The sequence below is a fragment of the Chelonia mydas genome, chromosome 2 (genome assembly GCF_015237465.2).
Source record: "Chelonia mydas isolate rCheMyd1 chromosome 2, rCheMyd1.pri.v2, whole genome shotgun sequence".
Lineage (NCBI taxonomy): Eukaryota > Metazoa > Chordata > Testudines > Cheloniidae > Chelonia > Chelonia mydas.
Window position 1 is genome coordinate 243705961 of NC_057850.1, and position 14192 is coordinate 243720152.

Sequence of the window (14192 nt, forward strand, 5' to 3'; positions counted from 1 at the left end):
CACAAGCAGTTTTGGCAATGATTTGCCATGTGATTGGTCATTTTTACTACAACCACACTGCATCCATCTGTACTATAGATTTCAGTGAAACTTTACACAAGACAAATATTCCACTAGATGGAAGATGATAAACTAAACTAGAAAGTAAAGTTTCCTGAACTAGTCCAAAATCCAGGACTAACACCAACTAGTCACCAGCACCACTCACTTGAAGGGGGGGGAAGGTAGCAGGGTGAAAAATTTCAGAGAGGCTTCTCTATTTCTCCAGTGGTTTGATTTAAATGCTACATCATTTTTAAGCTCTACCGGCTTTAGGGTTTGATAGCACAAAAGCCATGAAAACCATTTTATAGTTATGGTACTTCTTGTACTTTTCCTATTGTCAGATTTTAAATTAAGTAGAACTTCAATGAGAAGGGACTGGAGGCACCAAACTTCTTACTACCCATAAGCAGACAAACCCTATCATTTGGGATTTGAAATCTGCAACTCTACAGGACAGAGCCAAAGCAAATGCAGGCTTATTAGAAGAGAGAAGGACTGACTAAATTATGAATGGACACTGGGACTGAGTTCCAGAAAAAATGTTGGATTAGCTGTTTTTTACTAAAACGTTACGTAGCTAGATTTAGAGAACTGATTCGCTTGTTTTTTTCGAGACTCCAAGGTCGGAACTAAAGAAAGGGTGATACTATACTAGTGAAAAGCTATTTACCATTCAGTTTGTGGATATCACTGTTTATAGTAGGTTAAATATTGCTCAATTACCAGGGTGTGAACTTCACTGAAGTTCATGTGTTGTACTAAGATAACTTAGGATAGAATTTGGCCCTTTGAAATAAGGTTGATTACATAATAATAAATTACCTAATACATCATGGAAGGCAAAGGTCAAAGGAGGCAAACACAACTGATTATTCATTTATAAAGAACGGTAAATTACATAGTGCGTTGCAAAAATACAAAGAGGGTATCTCTGCCTCAAAACTCTTACAATCTAAATTCACACATTAATATTTTTAAAAAGATTAATTTCTCTTACTTATTAACAGAGACGTTTATAATCCCAATAGAGTACTCCAAAATGAATGTTTTGCTGTATTTAAGCCTACTTACAAAGACAGTACTGAGGTGAACGGAACAATTCGTGTCCTATTGCTATCTTTACTGCTCAAAATATTCCATTTATAAATAGAAAGATGACAGACAAATGTGGTCAAACATGCAGCTTGTGTGACAAGGGATCACTGTAGGCAAGCCCAGTACTACCATGTAAGGTCTGCATTTAAGAGGGTATTTTTCCCTGAAGGTTGGTAAGGATTAGGAAAAATGCAAAGTTCCATCCCTTTGCATCAGCAGTCATTACAGGTCACATAAGAGATTGGTGTGAAGTCACCAACAGATGGTCTGCATATATGTCCTCTATATGTAGTGTATCGATCTCTTATGATCAGCTCAACATTGTACCAGCAAGTTCCTGCTAACATGCTAGACTAGCACCCCCTAACAGTAATGAGAATATGTCAAGAGAACTGAGAGGCTAATTAATTTCCTTCTTTGAAGGCATGATGTTAGAGACTCATTCCCACTGCTCAGGTCTTATCATGAGCTTTCCAAAGGGATTTGCAGGTCTGGAGGGGAACAGACAACAGTGGTCATCACATTTCCTCATTTGGGTGTCCCCACTGTCCATTCTCTCAGAAAATGGAAACATGACAACTTCCAGACTCCATGCTAGGAATGCAGACTGTTAATTTAAAAAAATCTTTACAAATTTTAAACTGAACTAACTTGTTCTGGAAATCGTTGAAAAACAATAAATGTTGAACTCTTGCATGCCATTTATCCCAGAGCACTTGAAAGTGCAGTTCTACTCTGAAAAGTAAGGAAAGTTGCAGTGGATAAATACCTAAAGAATAACATGTAAAATTTGCTCTGCTTCCATGATGACAGGCAAATACCTTAAATAAACTTTGTTTAAAATTAACTTTGTATTTAACTGTTTATGTCTGAATTTTAGAAATCTCAAAAATATTTTGTGTTAAGTTTACCTGACACCCTCCTCCCCACAAAAAAGAAGTCCCCATCCACTCCATCACTCGTCCCCTCATACAACAAATTATGGCTCCACAGACAAATATTGCTTTCTACAGTCTTATATGCTATGCTGGTTATGCAATTTCCCTTTATACTGACTTCCATTATTCAATACATCTAAGGCACAACTTGCATGCTATCAATCATTTCTGCAAAAATTGCAATGCTAAGTTGTGTCTACAATTCATTAGAGTTGTGAATAGCTCATTGAACATGACTTTCACACACTCAGGCAATCCTCCTTCTGAAAGAATATGAGATAAGGTTACTTTAATCCTTTCAAAGAATTGCACTATTTTGCTTTTCTTTTTATCCCCTTAAATATCCTTCCTAGTTAAGAAATTAACATTCTCTCATACAATTCTTACACAAATTGTACTTTTACTTTTCTGCATCTCTTGTTAATTACATGATGTTATCTGGAATAATCTATTCAAGAAGCACCAATAACTTTGGTTACCAATAAAAGAGAAAACTTAGCATAAATTGCTTAGCACAAAGTTAATCTTATAAAGCAAGGAATAAAGAGGATCTAACAGCTATTATATGACTTATCAGCTTCCCAAAAAGGGTCACTCTATACTTTTTTCAAGAGACTAATTAAATACCTTAACAATGTCATTGAAACTTCATGAATCTTTCAATAAATTATACCCTGCCTCTATAACATGTTTTCATTTATTAATCTCACTTAAAATGCAAAGAGCTATGAGAACCTCATTGACAGTTAAGCAGGGCCACTCAGTTAATTCTTATTATATGGTTTAATGCAAAGAATAATGACCGCTATAACCTATGACACAATTAAAACTATAGCCATCTGTCACAAGACGTTAATCCTCTTATTTCAGCAGTCATCAGACTTTTCAAAAAGCTTTCCTAAAATGCCTACCTTTTAGGAGAAAGCACTTATTGTCGTGGATAACTGGACATGTTTTATATACCTTGAGTGCATTTTACAAAATTTTAATGTAGAATTTATACACACCACTGTATGCTTTTAAGAGGTATACTTCTAATCAATTTCTCTTGGTTCTCATTTACTAGGCACAATGTTTTTAGGATGAGGAATGATGATTCATTCACTGAAATTGAAAAATAATATACGCATTCTAATACTATTTTAAACACCTAAATTTGGGACCTAATCTGCTCAATAGCTTCCATTTAATGCTTATTGCAGTGATGCATTTGCATTGAGGAAAAAACAGAACCCGCTGACTGGCATAATTATTTTCTCTAATTAAATTAAGACTTAAACTAGGTCTTTCATTTAAGCCCTTATAGGCCTTTATCAAGAGCAGGACAATAATAATAGTTTATAGTAATAGACAGATTCTTGTGATACTGAATGTGTACCTTAAATGAAATATGCAGCTACTTTCAATAGAATCAGCTCACTCAGGAGTCAGTTAAAAAAAAATCATAACACAGTAGTTAGCTCGATTCAAACTGTCTCAGGAAATGGAAAACTGGTTCAAACAGAAGGGCTGTGGGAGCTGTAGGACTATAGGCAGCTCCAGGATGGGAAAATAGGTTGGGCATGTCTGTCCAAATTAAGTCAAAACTAAAGGAACTTTAAATAATATTAGGTGTGGATGTGGAATATATGTTTGACACTTTATAATGCTATGACATGAGAAGTCACATTGGGACTGAGCCATCCTGTTGGAAAATCCAGAAGAGCAATAACACCTGGTTTCTTTATCTTTACACAAATAAAAATTCCATCCATGCTCTTACGTAGGCTGAGAGGGTGGAAGACCTGTGCAAGTCAAGGAGAGTGACAGAGGAATTTCATGTTAGGATATTTAGGTAAATAAGGCAAGAAATACTGCTCACTCTTGTCCCAAACTCCAGCTTTAAAGCCATGATGGTAACAATGATTCTTGAAAGCTGAGCTCTCACTGCTCTGTATGCCTGGCTGAAAAAAAAAAGAGTATTTACAGCGAGCAGGGAAAGGGCATAGCAAAGTGATGAAACCTCATGGACAAACCTGAACAGCCTCTGGTATCTGCAAGAAGAGAGGTGCAACCCTAAATGTCTCAGCTGAGATTAGAAACCTTAACATAACAAAATGTTTTTTAAAAAGTATAGCTGTTTAGTTTTTAAACTAGTGAGTCTTCTGCAGCTTCAACTTCAGTTTCATCTTGGGTTTACAAGTCTCTCCTCTAGGGACTTGCATAAGAAAGTTAAAGATGGCCATTACCACTAACACTGAAATGTTTAATTGAAGATTAAATATAACATAGGAATAGCACACAGAACAGAATCTGGAGGACTGGTGCAAAACAGCAGTTAAATTTAGGGTGGGAGACTAGAAAATTTCCCATTGGCAATAGAGACTCCAGCAACCACTTTGCTTAAAGACAATAAAAATCTTTTTGAAGACTGATGTGCTGGGAAATTTACAATGTATTAGAAATCTCAGACTGATCAGCGTCCCCTAACACATGAATAAGAAAAGCACATTTTAGAAATTCCTCAGTTTCAGGACTATTGAGATTAAGCTTCATTAAGAGCATTTCTTCTTCCTTAGATTAGAGGCTATTAACTGGGAAGACTATTAACAATGTTTATGACCTGGTATGTCTTGGTGATCCCGCAAGTTACCAGTGAGAATTCTGAAAAAGACTAGAACTAAATCAGATCATGAATACAAGAAATTCAGGATCTCTACATTTTAATCCAGCCTGGGTGGTACAAAGGGATATTCTTGTAACTAATATAAAAGCAATTTGGGAACCTCAAAGCAAAAAAAACATTGGAGTGATCATGTCTTTTAAAAAATGAAAACAAATGTTTTATTTCCACCAAAAAACAAAACCCAAACAAAAAGCAGCTTTATAAAACTACTAATATTTCTGATGCAGCTGACTGAGGCCTGAACTACACGGGGGGCGGTCCGAACTAAGATATGCACCTTCCGCTACGCTATTCGCGTAGCCGAAGTCCAAGTATCTTAGTTCGAGTTACCTGGCCGTCCTCACGGCAGCAAGTCTCGACTCTGCTTACTCCTCCTGCCGAGGTGGAGTACAGGCGTCGATTCGGGGATCGATCAATCACTACCCGCCGAGTCGGCAGGTAGTGAAGATGTACCCTTAGACTAGGAGATATGTCAGTAAACAACATTTAAGGCTTTGCTATACAGTTGTTAAATTACATGATTCCTGGTTTATGTTTCTGCAGAGAAACTCGATTTTGAAAGTGATTTACATAGCCTTGACCCTATCAATACTTACATCTGATACCCCTGAGGGACTTCTGTGCCAAAAAAATCAAAAATTTTGCACACAATATTCTTAAAATTCGGCAGAATTCTGCAAATTTTTATTTGTCAATAAATAAATGTGGTTCCATCATGGCAATGGAGAACACCCTGAAGCTCCCACCTCCCCCAGTACAGGGACTTGGCAGTGAGGCTGCACCTGACCCTGACACAGTGCAAGGGCTGGGCCTACCCCAGAAACACGCCCAGGCCCTGCCCCTGTGCACCAGGTATCCACCCCCTTCCCTCATTTCCCCCACATCCCCTTACCCAGCCCCACTGCCAGCACTCATTGTTGCACAGAAAACAGGAAGGCTCCCAGCACACAGATGGGAAGCTCGACTGGCACTAGGACCCAAGAGGCAGCATTCAACTGCAGAGTCAGCAGAGCAAAGATGCAGCCTCCTTCAACGGGGCAGCTCCACACTTGCAGAAATGGGGGGAGGAGGTTAGTAACATGTAACCCCGTGTGCCCCCCCCAACAAAACTGCACCCTTAGTCATGTCTCTCCTCCCCCCGCAGCTTCCTTGCCGGTTTATGTTGGGAAGCACAGGAATTCTGCAGGGGAGGAGAGGGGGCATTTTCTCTGCGTGTGCAGTCACACAGAATCCCCCCAGGAGTAATCTGAATAATTTTATATGTAAGAGCTCTCCCACTGAACTCACTGGTACTATTTGCGTGCATAATGTTATGCACTCATGCCTTTCCAGGTTTGGGACCCATCTGCCTTGCTGCACTCAGACTCTATTAATCCAGTGCATTATCTCTCAGATGCAGATCCAGTTTGTTGTAGGACAGAAATTCATTCATACAACTGTTTCCTGTATACAATGGTGTGAAACATGTTCACTGGATTTCCTTATTGGGGGGCGGGGGGGTCCTTGACTTTTGCCATCAGAGTCTCCTTATTGGCCTCTAATTAATTGCTATATAGTCATGTTTAATAATTTGTGCTGGTTGCCCCTCTAGAGACTTTGTGTCTTACTCACAAGACCTAGGGGAGAAAAGTTAAATTTGCATTCATTCAAATTATTTTTTTAGCAACTTTTAAGTAGTTAGATAATAAAAAAATGAAACTATTGAAAAATCTAAGATTTCATTAATGCAGGAAAATTTTTTTTTAAAATATTCTACGTATCTTTAATTCCACAACTCAGGATGCTCACAAGTCTGAAATAGCAGTTAGCAAACAAACCAAACATGGTAAGTACCATGAAATATAAATGTATGAGTTCTCTGTTTGATTTTAACAACTATGGAGCATGTGCACCGTGGACATAGTATGACAAGTTAAAGGGTTACTGCATTTTAGAAACCATGTATTCCTCTCTTATTTAATAGCTGTTACCATCATGTTTAGCTGCTGCTGCTCCTCTTGCAGATGGGAATTCACTGATATGATTAAATTTGATGGTATGATAATGTATGGTAATCGTGATTAATCAGAAGCCTACTAGCAAATGGAGGATGTTGGGTATTATGTCACCTGCATTTTAAACTGCATTCCCTCTATGCCAGCCTGACAATATTTGACAGCTGGAGGGATCTCATGCTGCATCTGCTTGCTACTACTTATAGATCTGATAAGAGAAAATGCCCATCATTCCTTCACTATCTTAAGTGCTGTAATTACAGGGCTTTGCAGACAAGTTGTGAAAACAGTAAATGTTCAAAACGAAAGCTTTTTGCTAGATGTTGAACAAAGCTCAGTCTCACATCTGCAAGGGTCATAATCTGAAAGAAATGTAATTTGATGCAGCAGTCTCATTCAAACATGATTTGCATGAAATGCCATATAAAGCACTATCCAAGAAATGTCAATCAACACCACCTGATACCATGTATCCTGTTAAATGGAAACAAAATGCTTTCTACACTACCTGTGATCTGCTGTTGCCACACAGTAATCCAGTGAAAATTTCATTTACTGTTACTGTTATTATAGTACAGCCATAACTAAAGCAGAATAATTTTGAGGAAGTAGTACACTAGACTTGTTTTCACAAGTTTTCTTTCATTTCCATTAGTAATTTACCTCCTAAACAAATGCTATTATAAAACATGTAATAGTTAATCACCACCCATCCCTGAGTATCAATAGACTGTTCTGGAGATGTAAATTGCAAGACATGAATTAAGAGTAACACACTTGTTAATGTGAGCCAAAAACTTTAGATACTAGGTTTTTAAAACCCCTGAGTTCCTTACTTTTACACCACCTCATTATTAAATCTGAAATAATTTTGAAAATGACATGTAATTCAATTTGCTTTGCACTTTCCAGTACAATTAAAACAATTTCATTTTGTCTCATTCCCCTAAAATGTTGCAGTGTTTAGGATCCACTAAAGCAAAGAGATTTTTACATAACAAAAAATGCTTTAGCATATCATCACAATATCAGTTCAGCTACTAAGTTTGCTAAAGCTTTGGTTTCAGTTTTGGACCACAAGTTCAGCCTGTACTCCACTTCATAATACTACTTAGAATTAACATTAGTAGCAACATATATTGTTTGTATCATAGTAGTGTTTAAGAAACTTAAGACTTCTTTTTAGCAAGAAATTTACAACGAAGGGTTCAATGCCAGAACCAAAACTAATCTGAAATGTAACCTTATATACTGAATTTTTTTTAAAAGAGCTGATATAGTGGAGATATGTGGAAGCATACTGCAATCAGAAAATAAAAAGAATATTAAGTAATGATGGTGGTGATTTCTGTAAGAAAAATACAATCAGAGAAGTAGAAAGCAAGGATATTTAAATAGAAAGGGACACAAATGGATAGATACCAGAAACAAGAAATAACTATGAAACGTGGAAAGTTGTTCATGAACGCCTGACGGCTTTTTCTTCTATTAAAAATCTTATTTTTATACTGAATAAAACAGAGAATTTATAAGAATGATTTAATTTAGTAGATTTGAATTCTGCTCTGTACACAAAAGTGTTTTATCAAAGAATAAAGTTTTTGGATCTCAAAATAAAAGGACAGTGGCCCATGGTTGCACCCCTCCACCAAAGGGTATATCTAAAGGGGATCAAAAAAGCAAAGATTCACCAATGGGGTGGTGTAAAGAGATGCCTCAGTTACTACTTCTCTTACTCACAATCATTTCCTCTCCATTCTAGAGGACGTTCTCCACTAAGTGTCTAAGGCCCAAACTCTGCCTCCTTACTTTAAAACCCCATGCAAACAAAAGGCCCTAAATATAAAGAAATTAGTGCAGATCTGTCTGTGGAGAGAGGGCATGACTCCAAGATCCAACTAAGGAGGTCCCCACACACCTTGTGCTTCAGAGTTAAATAATTTGGACCAGTACAGCAAAAGAGAAAGGGTCAGTCAGTGCATCTGTAACTATAGGTACCACTGGCCATTGTCCCCTATTCTCAGGTGGAGCATACCAGCTGCCATTAGCAGCTGATGCGACCAAGCAGTGTGAGGGGGGAAACAGTCTGCTCCATAGGCTGTTACTTCAGCACAAAGCTAAATTTCTTGCTAAAGAACAAATACTTTTTAGCCAATTGTGTCGAACTCATTTGCTTAAATTCAGAACACATATTTAGTACTGTATTTATATAGTGTTATTGTGACTCACTTGCTGCATGACTGTGATAAAGGCAGTTACTTAAACATGAAATTTTTCAAATTCATTCCTTACTGTTAAGCTAATAAATTCATATTACTAATTCAAACTACAATTCATAGGTCTGATCTTCAAAAGTTTGAGCAGCCAGAACCTACTATTGACTTTGCAACTTGATGTCAATGGGTAGGATTTTCAAAAACATCTAAGTTAGGTACCTAACGCAGTTAGGGTAGACTTTTCAAAAATGCCTATGGGTACTCCTGGCTGCACTACACTTTTCAAAATCAGGCCTCTTATTTAGGTGCCTAAATATATATTTAGGGGCCTAACTAAGCAACTATTTTGGAAAATCTTGGCCTCTTTGTGCCTGTTTTCCCAGCTGCAAAATTGAACTGTAGGAAAATTTATCTTGACTTCCCTGAAAATTTCCATTCTTCCAGTGGGAAGGTCTGCATCCTGTTTGCAGCTTGCTCAGAGACAGAACCAGGCTTGCCAGTAATGACAGGAGGGGTGTGCCCTCACATGTGTAGATGCCAAACACTCTGTTCCACCTCCAGCCATTAAAAGGCAGGCTCTGCTGGATCTTCTTCTCAGAGCAATTGTTTTATTAATTATTAAAAATCTCCTTCTGATTTGGCTGTTTGGGCTTTCTTTTTGGCAGTGAGAAAGATAGGAGGGTTCTGCCAAGAGATCTTCTCTCTCCCATTTTATGCTAAAATGGGGATAAGAACATGCAAGTGCTAAGCATTGTTATATTTGATGTCATACTACACATGGGAAACATGGTCCTTGTATCAATGGTATTAGAACCTTCAAAAACACAATTTAAGCATAGTATCTCAACTGACCATATGAGGGGCCAATCTCAGAATATTTACTACTTCTTTTAATCTACGTTTAATGGATTAACCTTCAGGGCTTAATGGATTAACCTTCAGTTCCAAAGCTTGAAGGACTGAGTGCACTTTACGAAGAGTTTTGAAAGAAGACAGGATGGTGATTTGGCATACAAGAAGGAAATTATGGTGACAGGCTTTTTGGTTGATGTTATTAATTAATTCCCCTTTTTACTTTTAAACTCATTTACTACCACCACAAGGAATGGTCCAAATCCAGTCAAAAATGTATTTAGGGATGACTGTTCTATCCTGGGTGGAGTTGTGGAATAAAGGCTATAGAGATGGACTGTCTAACTAGGCTTTCGCACCTCCCCTGCTCTTGTTTATCTGCTTATACTTCCTAGCCAAATAGCATTTAAAGACTTTGCTAGAATGGTTCCCAGCTCTGTAAAGACAGAGCCTAGTAGCTTTCTAGAGAACCATATTTAAACATGTTTTCCTGTCAGAAATGTGGTACTTTTGCCCATTGTGCTATAAGACAGTTTTTCTATGCACTACCCAGTTTATAACTCCATTTGTAAAATTGCTTCTTGTTAAGTTGGGTCCTAGTGACCAGGTCATGGAAAAATTAGAACCTTTAATAGCAAAAACAGTGTTCAAGAATGGTTCTTCAGAGAGCTGCTGACACAGTTTTCAAATGCACACAATCCAAGTCATCACCTATGCAGACCTTGGGGCCAGCCTCCTCAGCTGGAGTAAGTTGGCGGAGCTCCATTGAAGTCAATATTTCAATGAAGTTATGCCAACTTATACCCACTGAGGAGTATCTTAAGCTATGCAGGTTGGACTGCTGGCAACCTAGGGATAATAAAACCATTCATTTATGAAAGATGTTCCCCTTTTACTTTTAACTTTTCCTCCCTTTCTTCTGCCTCACCCCCACAGTGTGTCCCATCTGCTTGTTATACTTTGGTATTGTCTTAAATTATGAGTTCTCTGGGACAAGCACAGTCATTGTCTTATTAATTTGAACAGCATTTAGTACAATAGGGTCCTGATCCTTGATTGGGGTATCTGCACTACTGTAATATAAAATAATATGGCCAGAAAACCGTAATAAAAATACAGAAGGCCTAGTTAATTGCTCCATGGTTAAAGCCTTCAATCAGTTTTACCAAAAATGGCAGAGTCATCCGAGCAGATCTTTGGCTGGGCTATCTATATAATAAAATCACAGGATTATCGCTAAAACGTCGGCCGAGTCAACATGAAGCGATGGGAATAGGTACAAGCATGAGCCGGAGAGCTTTTTGTATAGAATATCACTATGTTCAATCATCACTGGGATTCGCTGTCTGTTACCATCCAATTTTTAAGTTCTCAGACATTTTGACATTACTAATTATATCCATGCAGTATACAGCTAAAGAACAGCTAAATGCCATGCCAAGAGTCCTAGACCACTGATCTCAGAGGAGACAAATTTCCACCTTTATTCTACAGCAATTTCACTGGCTATATGAGGACATGGTGGAATATTTGGCCCAGCTGCCACACTGCTGTGAGAGCATGGGCTTTTAGCTACTACTTATTTGTTAAATGACAACTGTGTGATTGGCACTTTGAGACAAAAGCTAAAGTCAAACCCTGCTCTGATTTGCTTAAAGCCCAAAATACATAGATAACATAAGACCTAGTGGAAGGCTCAGTGGAATGTGTTAGCTTAATGTGCTGGTTTTTTAAATAGACTATTTAAAAATAACTGGAAGAATTAAATAGTGTCAACTGCATGTTGATTAAAATCTCTTCATAAATTTTATTGCCACAAACTAATACACTTTAAGAAAGAACTGGAATACAATGGAAACATATGGAGTCTTCTGCAATTTTTATAGAATGACAGGCACTCTTCAGAACTGACCATTTTAATTCTTACCCTGTGTACAAGTGTGCCACAGCCTTCGGCGGACAGCCCCATCTCAGAACCATTATCTACTCAATTTCCAATGAGTTTAATATGGTTATTGATAAAGACTTGTTTGCACACTAAACAAAATAGTCATTGTTTACTGAAAAGAAAAATGCTAGACAATGAGGTATTTGATATATTCCTTGAGCATTCTAAAATTTTACTGATTCTGTATTACTCCAGATGTTAGGAAATAACCAGAAGAAATGTGTAGAAGGCCAAAAAAGTAATTCCATTTTTGTCTTCTCCCCACTTACTCACAAAACACCCAAGGGACAAAGCTTTAAATAAATAAGTAGGGATGAAAATGTTAAAGTTTTACTTATTACTATTAGCAACTGAATATGAAAATGCAGTATCATAACCTATATTTAGTGGCAATTGATTTGTTTAACAGTTGTCTCAATTCCAATCACTGCTTAACTCCAAATATTGTAAGCACTGCATTATGCTTTCTACCAATTTCTTATAACATGAAGCTCTATGTGCCACACACAGTCATGGTACAACTTTGCTGAAGTCAATACAATTGTGTCCTCTTGCAGAAGGGTTGAATTTAACACTAAAGGTTTTTAAAATGAACGATTATCTGTTCTCATATACTAAAAAAAAATTCAAATACTGTCCCCAAAATTTTTTACAAACACTTAAGCAGATTGAAAATGAAAACAAAAAAAATTCAGATTTGTTTTGTGGACTACACATGTGCTCTGTTTAGGTGGTCCTTAAAAAGTAGCAGTAAAATCAAGTTCAAAGACTTCTTTCTCTCACTCAGAAAGACTTACAGGAATTCTAACAATATTTTATTCAACCATACAGGTTTTTTAAATCATATTTGCAACATTTTCGAACTGCTGGTCTACCTGTTATAATATATATCAACTAAGGGTACGTCTACACTACGAAATTAGGTTGATTTTATAGAAGTCCATCTTTAGAAAGCAATTTATACAGTCGATTGTGTATGTTCCTGGACTAGACTAGAAATACCAAAATAGAAATATTTGCAACACAGATTTTAACATACATCAGAGAAAAAAAAATGTTCCATAACAAAAGCATTTCTTCCACACAGAAATCGTTAAAATATGTAATACCTCTGATAATGATGCAAATTTCACACCATATTTTATTTTCATGAAAAACAGGATGAACAAATAAATGGAACACATAGAACTTTCAAATCTGAAGGTAAATTTGACTTGAGTTCAATAGCTATATACTACATTTGATAAAACAAAAGTGAAATATGTACAATGCTACTCATACCTAGCTCTTACCTAGCAGCTTTGGTACTCTATGTAATAAACAGTTGTAAAGCACTTTACAAAGGAGGTCAGTATCATTAGCCCTATTTTACAGATTTGGGTAACTATTTTACAGATTTGAGAATGGAAGTCACTTACCCAAGGTCTTACCCAGCAAGCCAGTGGCAGAGCCAGGAATAGAATCCAGGTCTCTTGAATCTCAGTCCAGTGCTCTTTCTACTAGGATGCACTGCCTCTCCACTTAATAGGAACAGACACTAACCAAAATAATTTTCTTAGCTCTGAATATCAGCTACTTAATAAACAGTAAGTACCAGTGACATTCTCACATAAGAAAGATGCCCCATTTTCTCTAGAGAAACTTTTAGGGGAGAAGAGAAAAATACTCCTATCCAGAAGAGGAATACAATTCTATATCAAAAGTAAGCTGAATATTTGTTATTTAATTCCATTTAAAAGTTGTGCTGTATATGAATTATTTTTGCTGTATGTATGTATGTTAGTATTTGTCTACTGCAAATAGGAAAAAATATTTTAAAAATTCTAATTGTACAACCTATTTAAAGAATCAAGTTCTAATTTTAATATGTTTTCACATTTTCAGGGATGTCAATTACAACAGATTTATACATTCTTTCTTCCTCTGATTTCTTTTCATTTCAAAATTTGCTCACTAGCAGATAAATTAAAATATATCACATGAAAACAAAGTGTAAGATTCTGAGATACAACATAATTCCAATTTTCACAAACAACAATTTAAAGTAACATTTTTAAATGCTAGGAAGACTTCTCTGTTTTGCACTCAGATTTGCTCAGATAAAAGTATTTCCTCTAGTTACACCACAGTCAAATTGTGGTAGCCTGGAGTATAGAAATTTCACAGAAGTATGACAAAATTGGGTAAAATGATAACTAGGCTTTGTAAAGCTACAGTTTGTTTTAGGATATGTAACATTTTTTATACTTCATAAAATAGTCATAACTATAGAATCTATCAGTTACTCTGTACAAAATGATCAAGCATAAGTAACTGATTGGATAAGGATCTTTGAGAGGAAATATTCTGCACAGAAATAATCCTCATACTATATGCATATGGAAATCACAAAACCAGCACAGTTTTTTGTAATCTGCCTTTCCTAGCTACAACTGATTT

General features: G+C 36.7%; 1 protein-coding gene across 6 annotated transcripts in view; it reads right to left on the minus strand.

Moving 5' to 3' along the window:
- RBM33 (RNA binding motif protein 33) overlaps positions 1 to 14192 on the minus strand; it is a 153733-nt gene that overhangs the window by 77204 nt on the left and 62337 nt on the right. The window lies entirely within an intron of this gene.